Here is a 17,731-nt window from a genome sequence, read left to right as displayed (position 1 = left end):
TCCTTTCTCCTTTTCTGAATGTCAGTGTAAATGAACTTCTCTTCCTGTGAGCTGTTAATTCTCGAAATTCTTTCGTACGCTGTCTATATCAGGGGGGTCCAACCTTGACAACTTTAAGACATGTGGACTTCAACTCCCAGAATTCCCCAATCAGCCATGCTGAGAGTTGAAGTCCACAGGTTGTCTTAAAATGGCCAAGGTTGGAGACCCCTGATCTGTAGGATAAAATTAATGCAGAGGTGGCCAGGGTAGGGGATTGTTGCTTGCGTTTTTACAGGATCCGGTGTTTCCTTAGATGGAGGATTTAAATTAAATGTTTTAAATGTCTCGCTGTGTGCCCTGGCAGCCAAAGACTAGTCTGGTTTTGGGATTCCTCAGCTCTCCGGCATGGACGCTGACAATAAAACCAACGTTGCCTGCTTATTAAGTCACTTGTCTCTTGGCTTCATTTAAACCACGCCAATTTTTGAATCTTGATCGTTTCAGACCAATGGTTGTCCAATCTCTTTTAAAAAAAAAACCTCCAGTGATGGAGCGCCCACAAGTTCTGGAGGCAAGCCGTTCCACTGGTTAATTGTTCTCGCTGTCTAGAAATTCCTCCTTAGTTCTAGGCTGGGTGTCTCTTTGATTAGTTTCCATCCCTTGTTGAGAAGAGGAGGATGGCCAATAATAACGTGGAGTTGGTAGGTGCACCGTTGGAAGAGCTGAAGGACCAGACTAGGGAGGTGGAGAAAATCTATGTGATCACTAAGTCAACAACAACTTGATGGCACATAGAATCAACCAAGGTAGCTTAGATTTTGTGGAAGGAAAGCCTTCCTGATGATCATCCACAGTGGTGGATGACCTCTGGAGATTGACGGTCTTCCATATCTGGATATTTTGGGGGGGGAAAGGCTAGATGGCTACCTCACGAACGCCTTGATTGGTTTTTCTGCATATTATGGAGGGTTAGGTTCCATGATTTTTTTTATTTCATTTTATAGGCGTCCCTTTTTAAAAAAACAAAAACAAAAAATCCTAGCCAGCTCTGTCAGCAGTAACAAAAGCCAGTTTCAAAATAAAGCTATTATCTCCTTCAAATCAATCAGCTCAGCAAGAGAACACAGGCTGAGAGCAAATGGAAAATTAATCAAGGCGATGTAGACTCCACAGCAGGACTAAAAGTGCTGTTTATTTGTTCCAGTGGCCAAGACTAATTTTTTGCTATTTATTTAGTTGACAGTATGGGTTCTCTCAAAGAACTCTTTCCCCCCCCCTCCCAGGAGTGAGTCATTCCTGATTTTGAGACCTTTGCTGCAGTCATTAATCAAATCCCCGCCATTAACCTCTTGTAGCCCCCTGGGAAGGTTGCAGATGGTGGTCACGAGACCCCAATATGCTGTGTCCGTCGTTAAATGGTGTAGGGTCTCCTGCTTTTGGGGGTGTGTGTTGGACTAGATGGACTAGAATAGAATAACAAGAGTTACTCCCTTGTTATTCTCCGACTCCGATTCTAAATTTTAATCATATGACCGCAGAGACACGGTCATAACTGCAAGGATCGGTCGCAAATCACTTTTCTTAATTTTGAGCGGTCATTAAATGTTATAAAATGAGGACTACCACTTGGTAGTTCTCCTGCCTGAGCAGGGGGTTGGACTAGAAGACCTCCAAGGTCCCTTCCAACTCTGTTTTTTCTGCTATTCCTATAAGGAATGGATTAATTTGGGGATATACCCATTACTTTCTTTTTTTAAAAAAAAGTTTTATTAAAAGTCTTTTAGGCATAACTAGTGTCCTGTGGTCCTGCTTGCTGTTGTTCCATCTTAAGCGTAATAGCTATTCCACGCTGATGGAGCAGATCTTGTAAGGACTGGATGGTGCAACTCAGCTCCTGGGAAGAGACGCTAATTCCTGGGATGCCACTGGGCTGCTTCCCACTTTCCAAGATCTTCAGGACGTGGGCCACGAGGATGGCTTTAACCAGCAGCGCCGTGATAGCAGAATGTACTTTAGGACAGGACAAGGCTTTAAGATGCAGGCAAGGGATGTCCTCTGAAACACACAAATAGAATAGAATTCTTTATTGGCTAAGTGTGATTGGATGCACAAGGAGTTTGTCTCCAGCTTGTGATGAGATCCAGAAGGTTTAGGTGAACAGGGAGGCCACCATCCTGACCAAATCTTTGCACACCACGCATATAACTGGATCAGTTCAAGGTCCCTGGCTGTGTTTGCCCAACACAGGGGTCTTCAAACGTGGCCCTTTGATGACTTGTGGACTTCAACTCCCAGAATGCCTGGCTGAGGAATTCTGGGAGTTGAAGTCCACAACTCATAAAGGGGCCAAGTTTGAAGACCCCCTGCACTAAACCTTGGTCAGATAACCAGGACACCTTTTTTAAAAAAAAGTTTATTTATATTCTGCCTTTATTATTTTTTACAAATGAGGTGGTGAATGTAACCAACACCTTCATCCAGTTTCCCCCACAGCAGCAACCCTATGAGATGAAAGAGAAGTACTAATCTGAAGTCCTTCAGACAGCTTTCCTGCCCAAGATGGGACTAGAATTCACCTTCTAATTAGTGATTGGCCCAAAGTCACCCAGCCAGCATAAGGCAGGACTATAACTCACCGTCTCCTGGTTTCTGGCCTGGTGCCTTAACCACAGACCAAATTGGTTCTCTGATCTCACACCCTTCAAATCCCTCCCAAATTGGGCCCTTGTTTTACCCGCTTTGGGAGCGTGGTTCTTAAGCTGTTGAACGCCCCCCCGGTCTTGAAGCCTTGCCCAACCCACCTTGACTCCACCACTGTCTACAGAATTGTATGGCGGAGATGATTCCAGCTCCAGTGGTTTCTAGCCAGGATTGTATTGACTCCCAAAGTTTTTGAGAGGTGGACGCCTTGTCAACCAGTTGGAGTAGAAAGGGTAATAACATCTGGGAGAAGACTGCTGGCTCGGTGTAAACGTTGGGTTCGTCCTCTTTGTAGAGACTGATCACTCTGGAAAGAGAACAAGGACATTTGCGTAAAATCTGAACCATAAACAGTTAACCACACTTTAGCTTAAACGTGTTGTGTGAACTCAGCCCACAGGGGTTAATAAGGAGACGTGTTGGGCAAACAAAGCCTGGAAAAGAGAGAGAGAGATTGACCTCATAATGAATGAAGTGATCTGCAGCAACATCTCCCAACTCGGAGCCTGTTGGACTCCCAATTCCCATAATTCCTCAGAGAACCTGATTTTGATCATCTCACATGATCTCAAGGGCACCAGGATTGGAGGAAAGCTTGATTGCGATGCTCTAATTAGGACTTCCCAACTAAAGCCTTGTGATGGAACCAGGTTTGAGCTGAAGTTTGATCTGCTTCAAAGCCTGGAGAAGACGGATCAGTCAGGATTCAATGACTCAACTAGTTAGACCCAACAACCTACCATTGGCAGTTTGTTGGGTCTAGCAGATCTCAGTGCTCCTAATTGGAGTTGGGGAGGTACCCATTTGGCTGGCATCACACTTGGTCATAAAAGAGTCCCTGCTTTGGTTGCCTATGTTCCTTTCTTTGCTTACCCCTGGCTTTCCAGCTCCATCAAGGTTTCACTGAGTTCTACCACGGGGAGATGGTGCATCAGAGATGCAAAAGTGGAAGGATGGTCCCCAAAGTTTTCGAGCAGGAACTGCAGCAGGCTGACCAGAGCCTTGGAGCTCTGGAGCTGGAAGCAACTGTTGTGAGGTTGAACCTGCTGGATGGGCGACGGGGTCTGCACCAAACGGCTGACGAAGGAAGCAGCTTCGTGACGCACAGTTTGCTCTTCGTCTTGGAGGAGAAGAATTGCAGCCTCGATCAGCCTGAAGAAGGGGTAAGGAGGAAAGAAATTCAAATGAGCTTTGGGGTGTCGGTGGGCCAGGAAGAGAGGCGAAGGTGAGCCCCATAATCCCAGTGTTGCTCATGAGGAAAAAATAGTGGTGGCACGGAAGGAAGTTGAGGTGAAGATGGGATGAGATACCTTTACATCAAGGACATCCTCGTAAGGTTGAGGTGTGGAGGTGAAAAACCTCAAAACAATGGGAAAATGCTTCATTTCTCTAGGGAATCTTTGCAATTTCCCTCTTTTCTTTTTAATATTTTGTCTTCAGTTTCATTCCCTTCCTGACTTTGATATCACCGCAATAAGCTCACTGAATTGCAAGGAGCAGAGAGGTGACCCTCCATTATTTGAAAAGATGCACTACACAGGGCTCTCCATCCCTAGTGGGTAAATACTCCACGCAGCCCAGGTTGGCAGATTTTAATCCCACCCCTCTAGTTCTTAGTTGCCCATAATGCCCCCAAATGTTTGCAAGTCAGAGCATTGGGGAAAGGATCCAGTCTCCCAATCCTGGTGGGACAATTTGGGAAAAGTGGCAGAATTGCAACTGGTTATATTCTGGTTGCAGAATTTGGGGGGGCCCAGCAACTCTTCTGAAGTGCTAGGTGTGAATGCTGGTGCTGTTTGCAGAAGGACATACCGTAGAAATTGGGAATGAAGGAGCAAGTTAGATGATTTCCGGACTCTCCAAATCCATGCTGGGCTACCCATTTTGATGGCTTTGGCTGCAGCCACCCTGAGCACTTCGTCTGATAGGGAATCGCTCCACCGCTCTATCGTTGCAATCCATCGTTCCCATAAAGGATCACCTTCGGGGCTGTCCCAAAAGAGAGACAAGTTACACTGCAAGAATGGCTGTGGATCTGCTTCTTTGGATCCCAACCAGATCCTCTTTTAGTTATAGGAAGGTGAAGTGGCTCTTGTCTCAGATTCCTGATGATCCCTTAGACATACCTAGTTCCTTCAACTGTTCATCATCAATGGTTGGTTCTTGACCTCAAGCTACTACTTACTGTTGACTCAGGAACAAGGTGGCTGCACAGAGCGCATGATCACGGAGTCCTGGACTTTCGTGGTCACTCTCTACCATAGAGAACAGGATTTCACCACACTCCGAAGCTAATTTCTCTGGGAAAGGCTGTCTTTGAGCTAGGTTGCCAAACAGATCGACAAGAACTTGCAGATACAGCTTCAGGACTGTGGGGTCTCCTGTGTTTCTCAGGACCTCCTTGAATTTTTCCTAAGGCAAAGAAAGGGAAATATATTTTGTGTCCAAAATAAATGTCCATGTAACAGAATTGGGAATATAAGTGCTGCTCCAAGGGGAAGAAGAAAGAAGGATGTTCTTTATGTATCATGCTAAGCCATGGTTTGTTGAAGACCTGGTTGACATTTCATACTACCCTATGGCTTGCAAGCCACAATACCTAGGTTCATACAGAACATCAAACTCTAAACCAAATTGATCACATTATAGCAATGTGGGACCCCATCCATTATGAATGTGGCCCTTTGACTCCTGGAATTTTAAAGGAACCTTGATCAACCTGGTCAATACTGGAACCAGAAGATCTTCTGGAGAACTTCTGACTAATCCCTAACACAGGGGTCTTCAAACTTGGCAACTTTTAAGACTTGTGGACTTCAACTCCCAGAATTCCTCAGCCAGCCAAGGCTGGCTGGGGAATTCTGGGAGTTGAAGTCCACAAGTCTTAAAGTTGCCAAGTTTGAAGACCCCTGCCCTAACATTTGTAGATATCAGCTTGACCCATTAGTCTTTTGCAGTCCTCTCTACATTTCCTTAGAAGACTTCAGGACCTCAGCATTTTGCAGAACATGTATGGATGAGTGGTTGAGATACAACATCTCTGATTCCATGTGTCCCTTCTCGGATGAAACCAGATCTCACCATGAATATCAACTGCAGTTCCTTGTTAGACTTCAGACCTTTCCTTTCTTCGTTGTCCCGCAACCAAGTTAGAACCGCGGCTTGCACGTCAGGATTTCCCTTTTGCAGAAGCAAGCTAAGATCGCCGACTCTTTCAGGAGATTCCTGCCTTGTGGCTTCGTAGCAGAGGAAGTTGATGGCCCATTGGCAGAAGATGGAAGAACCAGGCTGGAAGAGGATAAAAAAAAAAAGCCATTGGTCCGACGTCCGTGTCTTTTTTCACAAGGTGATAACCCATCTTCAGCCATTGATTTACTCCCAAGTTTCTTCTGAACCCACCTTCCTCAACCTGTGACTTTCATCCTCCTCATTCACACTGAGCAAGCTGGAAGGGGAGGATGGGAGTTGCGGTCCCACACTCCTCAAGAATGAAAAAGCACATTGAGAGTATTTTCCGTCCCACCCTAATTTTTTGGGGGGGGGGATTAAAAGTATGGCATTTTAGCAAAAGTAGGGACTTTTGTGTTTGATCCATTGTGTTGGCTCTCAGCCCTGACAATTGTGGATACCTGGACAGGAGAGAAACCAGGTTTAGGACTGGCCAGGTTCCTGTACAACAGCTCCCATACTTGCTGCACAAAACTTGGAGCACAGCTTCCTAGCAGCAAGCACAAAACTTGAAGGTAAATGGCACGGATTAATGGACACTGTTGTGTGTCCATCAGCATCCAGATGTGGCTTTCCATCCCACAGGCAACGGACCGCAGCAACTCGGGGTGCAGCCTGAAAAGCAGATGTTGAAACATCAGAAGATCAGCTTAGCAGGGTAAACTATGTCTTGCAAAATAAAAATGTTGAAAATTGAAAAAAAAAATCAAAGGTTTTAGCGGTGCGCACTGATATTTATTTGTTGACGGCAGTAGAATTCTTTAAAAACGATGCAGACCAAGAGTTTGCATTCGTTTAGTGAGCGTTCAAGGTTACAACGGCACTGAAAAAAAGGGATTTGTGACCGTTTCCCCCACTTAATGACCATTGCATCATGGCCACGGAGATCAAAATTCAGATGCTGCTCAACTGACTCACACTCATGACGATTGCAGTCACGTGATCCTCTTGTGACAAGCAAAGTCAACGCGGAAGCCAGATTCATTTCACAGCCTCCTGACTAACAACCTGCCGCGATTCGCTTACCAACTGGGTCACGAAAGGTCGTACGATGGGGCAAACTCAATCAGTGTCTCTCTTAGCGACAGAATTCTTGGGCTCCATTGTGGACGTATGTCAAGGGCTACGTGTCACGTATTTTTGCACTGTTGGAAAGAAACGTACCGATTCGCGCTCAAAGCTTGATTCAACACAGCCTGGATTTGCAGCAGGCATCCATGCAATGCATTATGGGACAGACCGGCCTCCGGCTGCGGGAATCTGGACGCCAACCGCAAGAGGATCTTTCCGTAGTCCGTCACCGGAATGAAAGGCACCAAAGCTTTGGCTGCCATCACCCGAACGGCATAAATGGGGTTTCCTGACAGCTGGATCAGGGGCTCCAGGAAGCAGGTCAGAGTGCTGGAGAAAATAAAACAAGCAACAGAGGAGGAAAATGATGTCTAGTTTCATGAAGAGAAGGACGAGGGGGAACATGATAACAGTCTTCCAATATCTCAAGGGCTGCCCCTAAGAAGAGGGAGTCAAGCTATTCTCCAAAGCGCCTGAAGGCAGGACAAGAAGCAACGGGTGGAAACTAATCAAGGAGAGAAGCAACCTAGAACTAAGGAGAAACTTCCTGACAGTTGGAACAATTAACCAGAAGCGGTGAATGCTCCAACACTGGAAGTTTTCAAGAAGAGACTGGACAGCTATTTGTCTGAAATGGTATAGGTATCCTGCCTGAGCAGGGGGTTGGACTAGATGACCTCCAAGGCCCCTTCCAACTTTTTATTATTATTATTATTATTATTATTATTATTATTATTATTATTATTATTATTATTATTATTATTATTATTATTAATCATTTTGGGGTGGAACCTCAGGAGAACAGAGCACCATTGAGAAACTCAAATGACCGTCTCGAGGACAGAAGCCTCTGACGTCAGATTTTAAAAAGGTTACTTAATGTGAAATAGGTGGGAACGTACACAGAATACAGAGAGCCCTCCACTTACATCCATTTGTTTGTTCAAAGTTACAGCGGCACTGAAAATGTGACTTACAGCCGGTCCTCGCACTTATGACCCTTGCAGCAATCCCCAATGGTCATGTGATTAAAATTCAGGCACTTAGCAACTGGCATGGATTTACAACAGCATCCTGGAGTCCTTTGATCACCATTTATGACCATCCGACTAGTTTCTGACACGAAGTGGCGATGGGAGAAGTTAGATTCAACTTAACAACTGCATGATTCACTTAACTGCAGTGACAAATGTGGTGGTAAAGTTGAATGTAGCTCGCTCAACAACTGCTAGAAGGGTTTGCAGGGGGGAGGAGGAGGAGGAGGAGGAGGAGGAGGAGGAGGAGGAGGAGGAGGACTGTGGGGTCCTTGGTGCTCTCTGAGCTTGGTTGTTCTCTTCCAGATGTTTCATTACCCAAACTAGGTAACATCATCAGTGATGATGTTAGCTAGCCAGTGCTACTGTTGAGATGGTTCTCCTGCACACTGAATGGCCTTGAACTCAACAGTCTTCACAGTTTTTCCAACTTTAAATGACTCAATGAGTCCACCTTGGGGATGTCACCTGGGTTTTGAGGTCCCACCAAAGAGTCTTCCACCCCTTCCCAACTCACCTGTCCTGAGTGTCTCTGCTGGGCTGCAACTTGGCCAGAAAAGTAAGGACAGCATACAGGGAAGGACAGAGGTGGAATGTCCCTCTTCTTGGTCCTTCGGATATGGACCTTTCCACAGCTAGGGTCAATTCTCCGAGTAGGATGCTTCTCAAATGAACGTGTCGGCCAAAAAGAGCTTCAGGGCTTACCCCATCCTTGGCATGGTCGTCATCCGGACTCCATTTCTGCCCGAGAAGGCGAACGGTCAAGGCGCCTGGAGGGAAAGCAAGATAGAAAGTTAGGAAGAACTGCATTCCAAAAAAAAACAAATGTATGTACAGTTAATCCCTGTTTAGAGACCACAATTGGGACCGGCAATTTGGCCATTAAGCAAAGCAGTTGCTAAATGGAATCGTAACGGGCTGATGATCTAACTTCAGCTTTCCTCGGCTTTGTGGACCTGCAAAGGTCATCGATACGAAAATGGGTTGCAAAGTTACTTTTTCCCGCCTGTCATGACTGTGAATGGTCACTAAACGGGGCAGCCGCTCAACGAGGATTGCCTGTATGCGTAAAGGTGCATGTTTAAATATATTGGGGGGGTGCAAGCAGACCTCTTCCTTGATTCCTGAAAGAGAGATAATAATTCTATTTTGCAATCCTGTTGAGTTTGATCGATAGGTCTGATCAAGACGAGAGTTTCCATTTATCATTTGCACGAGCAAAGTTTTGTTCTTTTCAACAACCGCACAGAGCTGGCCCTACAAGTAGTCCTCCAATTACAACAGTCCATTGAGTGACCGTTCAGAGTTACAACAGCAGCGAAAAAAAGGGACTGATGACCATTTTTCACATTTATGACTGTTGCAGCTTCCCTGTGGTCACGTGATCAAAATTTGGACACTTGGCAACTGACTCACATATATGACCGTTGCAGCGTCCCAGGGTCACGTGATCCCCTTTTTGCAACTTTCTAACAAGCAAAGTCAATGGGGAAGCCAGATTCACTTAACAGCCATGTGACTAATTTAACGACGGCAGCGATTCGCTTAATCTGGGTTGAAGTCATCCCGGCAATCCAACAGATCTAAGATTCCAAGGGAAGACAATGAACGGATTTACCCAACAGTTGGTTGGCTGCGTTTCTCATCGCCCAACTAGGGGAGCTTAGAGCCTTGAACACCACCATCATCAGAGGTGTGATGTGTTGTTGTAGAGCTGGTGCAAGGTTGGAACCACGGACCAATGTCTGAAGCACGTGGATTGCAGAAACCTACAGAAGATCAAAGAAAAGAGAGAACTCAAAATTGATAAGAATGTTGGGACTTGGTGTGTACATCACACAAAGTCCTGGCTTGTCTTATTCAGGGTTCAACGGTTCACACCTTCGCTGGGCCGTAGAGTTGACGAACCCCAGCGAATTTGAGTTCACACAACAAAACCTGGTGGCTTAACAGGATGCCTGAAGGCAAAGCTAACAGAACTGTGGGGTCCTCGCTGCTCTCTGACATCATCAGCACGAGACTACGAAATGCCTGGTTACTGTTTATTGAATACACTGCCTGGTAACGTCGAAGCAAAACTGACCCTGAGGTTCCCAGACATCCAATTCATAGAATTAAACAATAATTTCTCCGACCAAACCCCCGCCCTCTTATGTAGTCCACGTAAACAATTTCACTTATATCCCGCCCACTTATATCCCGCCCTACGGGAGAAGGGCGGGATATAAATCCAATAAATAAATAAATAAATAAATAAATAAATGGGAACCGTCTGCTTCTCCTCCACACCTGCTGCCGTGTCCTTGGAGAGGTTTCAGGCTCTCACTGTCTTCAGTGAAATCGTAGAGGTTTTGTTTCTCCATTTAACCCGTTCTAAAGCAACACCTCCTACCCCCTCTCCTTATTCTAATGGCAAGTTGAAACGAAGAGATAACGTAGCTGCCAAAGTTTCCTTCTTGATAGTTACCGATTTTCGTTAATCCCAAGTGACTCTGGTGGCCTTTCATCCAGCGGTGTCCTTACCTGGGGCAAATCCACGGTCTGGTCTGAACTGTGGGAAACGGATTGGTTGGCCAAGGTGAGCAAGGTCTGAATGCAGTGAGTCAGAAGAGGCCGCAACTTGGCGGGATCTTCCCCTGTCACAATGCATAGGAAAAGCATCGGGAATCCAGCTGCTCTGCGAGTAATGGAGCTTCCTCTGCGGCTGCTTAACAAAGCCAAACCCTTGAAAGAGATTGTAAAAAAAAGATAGTTTGGTTTAGTGGTTAAGGAACCGGCTTAGAAAGCAAGGGAACGTGAGTTCAAGTCCTGCCTTAGCCAATCGGAGGAACAATTGTGGCATGTTCCTTTTTTTTTTTTTTGGGTAAGCTACTCAGAGTCGCCGAGAGTGAGTGGGCGGCCATATAAATTTCCTTAAATAAATTAATCCATGCTGGCAATTGCTAAATGAGATCCTACCTGCCTTAGCATATTCCCTGGGATGTTTTGTAGCTCTGGGCTGGCGTGACTTAGGAGTGTGGTACAAAACTTTGTGAAGCCCACACTGCAGCCTTCCACAGCTCCCTATCAGAAAAGGAAAAGAAGGGGGGGGGGAGAGAGTCGATCAAAGTTCTTGTCAAAGTTCAGCCACCAAAGATCAGATTCACGGGACACAGGGGAAAATTCCAGTCCCAATTCTGTTCATAAGGCGAGGACTACCTATAGCTGATTCCCACGACCCGTTTTGCACTCGGGGAGAAATTGCTGAGAGCGGGAAAACTAGCTTTAAATCCTCAAGTGATCTTGATAACCAAGTATAAAGCTCAGATCCTTCCAGCCCGAGTCTAATTCTCTTCCACCAAATCACGAATCACGGAATAACAGAGTTGGAAGGGACCTTGGAGGTCTTCTAGTCCAACCCCCTGCTCAGGCAGGAAACCCTGTACCATTTCAGACAAATGATTCTCCAATCACTTCTTAAAAACTCCCAGTGTTGGAGCATTCACCACTTCTGGAGGCAGGTTGTTCCACTGGTTAATTGTTCTCACTGTCAGGAAGTTCCTCCTTAATTCCAGGTTGCTTCTCTCCTTGATTAGTTTCCACCCGTTGCTTGAATCGTGAATCAAACTCAATATTGCACTGATGGCAACCCACCCACTAGGGTCAAAGTCCCTTCACTGGCCTGCTTTGGTTTAATGGATGGGGGATCTCTTACCCAATGCCGGCACTTCAGCAAAATGTCTTGGAACACTTTGGAAGCCACGTTTACAATCTGAAGAGGTAGGAGAGGCTCACATCCTGCCGAGAGGGGCTGAGGTAGTACTTTCTCTGCAAGGCCTCCCAAGAGCAGCCCAATTTCCTTGACAGTGAAAAGTAAAGGTGAGAAAAAGTTACGTGGAGTAAGGGCGTTCTCCCCTCTTTGATGCTACAGAGGTTTTGGATGTATCTAGCACTGATGATGTTACCTAGTTGGGTCACAAAACGTCTGCCAGAAAACAAGCTCAGAGAGCGCCAAGGACCCTACAGCTCTCCTCCTCCTCCTCCTCCTCCTCCTCCTCCTCCNTCCTGGACTTTCGTGGTCACTCTCTACCATAGAGAACAGGATTTCACCACACTCCGAAGCTAATTTCTCTGGGAAAGGCTGTCTTTGAGCTAGGTTGCCAAACAGATCGACAAGAACTTGCAGATACAGCTTCAGGACTGTGGGGTCTCCTGTGTTTCTCAGGACCTCCTTGAATTTTTCCTAAGGCAAAGAAAGGGAACTATATTTTGTGTCCAAAATAAATGTCCATGTATCAGAATTGGGAATATAAAGTGCTCCTCAAAGGGGGAGGAGAAAGAAGGATGTTCTTTATGTATCATGCTAAGCCATGGTTTGTTGAAGACCTGGTTGACATTTCATACTACCCTATGGCTTGCAAGCCACAATACCTAGGTTCACACAGAACATCAAACTCTAAACCAAATTGATCACATTATGGCAATGAGGGACCCCATCCATTATGAATGTGGCTCTTTTGACTCCTGGAATTTTAAAGGAACCTTGATCAACCTGGTCAATACTGGAACCAGAAGATCTTCTGGAGAACTTCTGACTAATCCCTAACACGGGTCTTCAAACTTGGCAACTTTTAAGACTTGTGGACTTCAACTCCCAGAATTCCTCAGCCAGCCAAGGCTGGCTGGGGAATTCTGGGAGTTGAAGTCCACAAGTCTTTAAGTTGCCAAGATTGAAGACCCCTGCCCTAACATTTGTTGATATCAGCTTGACCCATTAGTCTTTTGCAGTCCTCTCTACATTTCCTTAGAAGACTTCAGGACCTCAGCATTTTGCAGAACATGTATGGATGAGTGGTTGAGATACAACATCTCTGATTCCATGTGTCCCTTCTCGGATGAAACCAGATCTCACCATGAATATCAACTGCAGTTCCTTGTTAGACTTCAGACCTTTCCTTTCTTCGTTGTCCCGCAACCAAGTTAGAACAGCGGCTTGCACGTCAGAATTTCCCTTTTGCAGAAGCAAGCTAAGATCATTGACTCTTTCAGGAGATTCCTGCCTTGTGGCTTCGTAGCAGAGGAAGTTGATGGCCCATTGGCAGAAGATGGAAGAACCAGGCTGGAAGAGGATAAAATAAAAAAGCCATTGGTCCGACGTCCGTGTCTTTTTTCACAAGGCGATAACCCATCTTCAGCCATTGATTTACTCAAGTTTCTTCTGAACCCACCTTCCTCAACCTGTGACTTTCATCCTCCTCATTCACACTGAGCAAGCTGGAAGGGGAGGATGGGAGTTGCGGTCCCACACTCCTCAAGAATGAAAAAGCACATTGAGAGTATTTTCCGTCCCACCCTAATTTTTTTTTGGGGGGGATTAAAAGTATGGCATTTTAGCAAAAGTAGGGACTTTTGTGTTTGATCCATTGTGTTGGCTCTCAGCCCTGACAATTGTGGATACCTGGATAGGAGAGAAACCAGGTTTAGAACTAGCCAGGTTCCTGTACAACAGCTCCCAGACTTGCTGCACAAAACTTGGAGCACAGCTTCCTAGCAGCAAGCACAAAACTTGAAGGTAAATGGCACGGATTAACGGACACTGTTGTGTGTCCATCAGCATCCAGATGTGGCTTTCCATCACACAGGCAACGGACCGCAGCAACTCGGGGTGCAGCCTGAAAAGCAGATGTTGAAACATCAGAAGATCAGCTTAGCAGGGTAAACTATGTCTTGCAAAATAAAAATGTTGAAAATTGAAAAAAAAAATCAAAGGTTTTAGCGGCGCGCACTGATATTTATTTGTTGACGGCAGTAGAATTCTTTAAAAACGATGCAGACCAAGAGTTTGCATTCGTTTAGTGAGCGTTCAAGGTTACAACGGCACTGAAAAAAAGGGATTTGTGACCGTTTCCCCCACTTAATGACCATTGCATCATGGCCACGGAGATCAAAATTCAGATGCTGCTCAACTGACTCACACTCATGACGATTGCAGTCACGTGATCCTCTTGTGACAAGCAAAGTCAACGCGGAAGCCAGATTCATTTCACAGCCTCCTGACTAACAACCTGCCGCGATTCGCTTACCAACTGGGTCACGAAAGGTCGTACGATGGGGAAAACCCAATCAGTGTCTCTCTTAGCGACAGAATTCTTGGGCTCCATTGTGGACGTACGTCAAGGGCTACACGTCACATATTTTTGCACTGTTGGAAAGAAACGTACCGATTCGCGCTCAAAGCTTGATTCAACACAGCCTGGATTTGCAGCAGGCATCCGTGCAGTGCATTATGGGACAGACCGGCCTCCGGCTGCGGGAATCTGGACGCCAACCGCAAGAGGATCTTTCCGTAGTCCGTCACCGGAATGAACGGTACCAAAGCTTTGGCTGCCATCACCCGAACGGCATAAATGGGGTTTCCTGACAGCTGGATCAGGGGCTCCAGGAAGCAGGTCAGAGTGCTGGAGAAAATAAAACGAGCAAAAGAGGAGGAAAATGATGTCTAGTTTCATGAAGAGAAGGACGAGGGGGGACATGATAGCAGTCTTCCAATATCTCGGGCTGCCACAAAGAAGAGGGAGTCAAGCTATTCTCCAATGAATAGTTTGAAGGCAGGGCAAGAAGCAACGGATGGGAACTTGATCAAAGAGAGAAGCAAGCTAGAACTAAGGAGAAACTTCCTGACAGTTAGAACAACTAACCAGTGGAACAACCTGCCTCCAGAAGCGGCGAATGCTCCAACACTGGAGGTTTTCAAGAAGAGACTGGACAGCCATTTGTCTGAAATGGTATAGGGTTTCCTGCCTGAGCAGGAGGTTGGACTAGAGGACCTCCAAGGTCCCTTCCAACTTTATTATTACTATTATTATTAATCATTTTGGGGTGGAACCTCAGGAGAACAAAGGACCATTGAGAAACTTGACTGACCGTCTTGAGGACAGAAGCCTCTGAAATCAGATGGGTTTTAAAAAGATTACTTAATATGAAATAGGTGAGAACGTACACAGAATACAGAGAGCCCTCCACTTACATCCATTTGTTTGTTCAAAGTTACAACGGCACTGAAAATGCGACTTACAGCCGGTCCTCGCACTTATGACCCTTGCAGCAATCCCCAATGGTCATGTGATTAAAATTCAGGCACTTAGCAACTGGCATGGATTTACAACAGCATCCCGGAGTCCTTTGATCACCATTTATGACCATCCAGCTAGTTTCTGACACGAAGTGGCGATGGGAGAAGTCAGATTCAACTTAACAACTGCATGATTCACTTAACTGCAGTGACAAACGTGGTGGTAAAGTTGAATGTAGCTCGCTCAACAACTGCTAGAAGGGTTTGCAGGGGGGAGGAGGAGGAGGAGGAGGAGGAGGACGACTATGGGGTCCTTGGTGCTCTCTGAGCTTGGTTGTTCTCTTCCAGACGTTTCATTACCCAAGCTAGGTAACATCATCAGTGATGATGTTAGCTAGCCAGTGCTACTGTTGAGATGGTTCTCCTGCACACTGAATGGCCTTGAACTCAACAGTCTTCACGGTTTTTCCAACTTTAAATGACTCAAATGAGTCCACCTTGGGGATGTCACCTGGGTTTTGAGGTCCCACCAAAGAGTCTTCCACCCCTTCTCAACTCACCTGTCCTGGGTGTCTCTGCTGGGCTGCAACTTGGCCAGAAAAGTAAGGACAGCATACAGGGAAGGACAGAGGTGGAATGTCCCTCTTCTTGGTCCTTCGGATATGGACCTTTCCACAGCTAGGGTCAATTCTCCGAGTAGGATGCTTCTCAAATGAACGTGTCGGCCAAAAAGAGCTTCAGGGCTTACCCCATCCTTGGCACGGTCGTCATCCGGACTCCATTTCTGCCCGAGAAGGCGAACGGTCAAGGCGCCTGGAGGGAAAGCAAGATAGGAAGTTAGGAAGAACTGCATTCCAAAAAAAAACAAATGTATGTACAGTTAATCCCTGTTTAGAGACCACAATTGGGACAGGCAATTTGGCCATTAAGCAAAGCAGTTGCTAAATGGAATCATAACAGACTGATGATCTAACTTCAGCTTTCCTCGGCTTTGTGGACCTGCAAAGGTCATCGATACGAAAATGGGTTGCAAAGTTACTTTTTCCCGCCTGTCATGACTGTGAATGGTCACTAAACGGGGCAGCCGCTCAACGAGGATTGCCTGTATGCGTAAAGGTGCATGTTTAAATATATTGGGGGGTGCAAGCAGACCTCTTCCTTGATTCCTGAAAGAGAGATAATTCTATTTTGCAATCCTGTTGAGTCTGATCGATAGGTCTGATCAAGACGAGAGTTTCCATTTATCATTTGCACAAGCAAGGTTTTGTTCTTTTCAACAACCGCACAGAGCTGGCCCTACAAGTAATCCTCCAATTAAAACAGTCCATTTAGTGACCGTTCAGAGTTACAACGGCAACGAAAAAAGGGACTGATGACCATTTTTCACATTTATGACTGTTGCAGCTTCCCTGTGGTCACGTGATCAAAATTTGGACACTTGGCAACTGACTCACATATATGACCGTTGCAGCGTCCCAGGGTCACGTGATCCCCTTTTTGCAACCTTCTGACAAGCAAAGTCAATGGGGAAGCCAGATTCACTTAACAACCATGTGACTAATTTAACAACGGCAGCGATTCGCTTAATCTGGGTTGAAATCATCCCGGCAATCCAACAGATCTAAGATTCCAAGGGAAGACAATGAACGGATTTACCCAACAGTTGGTTGGCTGCGTTTCTCATTGCCCAACTAGGGGAGCTTAGAGCCTTGAACACCACCATCATCAGAGGTGTGATGTGTTGTTGTAGAGCTGGTGCAAGGTTGGAACCACGGACCAATGTCTGAAGCACGTGGATTGCAGAAACCTACAGAAGATCAAGGAAAAGAGAGAACTCAAAATTGATAAGAATGTTGAGACTCGGTGTGTACATCACACAAAGTCCTGGCTTGTCTTATTCAGGGTTCAACGGTTCACACCTTCGCTGGGCCGTAGAGTTGACGAACCGCAGCGAATTTGAGTTCACACAACAAAACCTGGTGGCTTAACAGGATGCCTGAAGGCAAAGCTAACAGAACTGTGGGGTCCTCGCTGCTCTCTGACATCATCAGCACGAGACTACGAAATGCCTGGTTACTGTTTATTGAATACACTGCCTGGTAACGTCGAAGCAAAACTGACCCTGAGGTTCCCAGACATCCAATTCATAGAATTAAACAATAATTTCTCCGACCAAACCCCCGCCCTCTTATGTAGTCCACGTAAACAATTTCACTTTGTTATGGGAACCGTCTGCTTCTCCTCCACACCTGCTGCCGTGTCCTTGGAGAGGTTTCAGGCTCTCACTGTCTTCAGTGAAATCGTAGAGGTTTTGTTTCTCCATTTAACCCGTTCTAAAGCAACACCTCCTACCCCCTCTCCTTATTCTAATGGCAAGTTGAAACGAAGAGATAACATAGCTGCCAAAGTTTCCTTCTTGATAGTTACCGATTTTCGTTAATCCCAAGTGACTCTGGTGGCCTTCATCCAGCGGTGTCCTTACCTGGGGCAAATCTACGGTCTGGTCTGAACTGTGGGAAACGGATTGGTTGGCCAAGGTGAGCAAGGTCTGAATGCAGTGAGTCAGAAGAGGCCGCGACTTGGCGGGATCTTCCCCTGTCACAATGCATAGGAACAGCATCGGTAATCCAGCCGCTCTGCGAGTAATGGAGCTTCCTCTGCGGCT

The sequence above is a fragment of the Protobothrops mucrosquamatus genome, unplaced genomic scaffold (assembly GCF_001527695.2).
Source record: "Protobothrops mucrosquamatus isolate PMUCROS unplaced genomic scaffold, P.Mucros_1.0 scaffold1461, whole genome shotgun sequence".
In the NCBI taxonomy this organism is placed as follows: Eukaryota; Metazoa; Chordata; class Lepidosauria; order Squamata; family Viperidae; genus Protobothrops; species Protobothrops mucrosquamatus.
The sequence above is the reverse complement of the archived record's forward strand: the minus strand, read 5'-3'. Positions refer to the sequence as shown.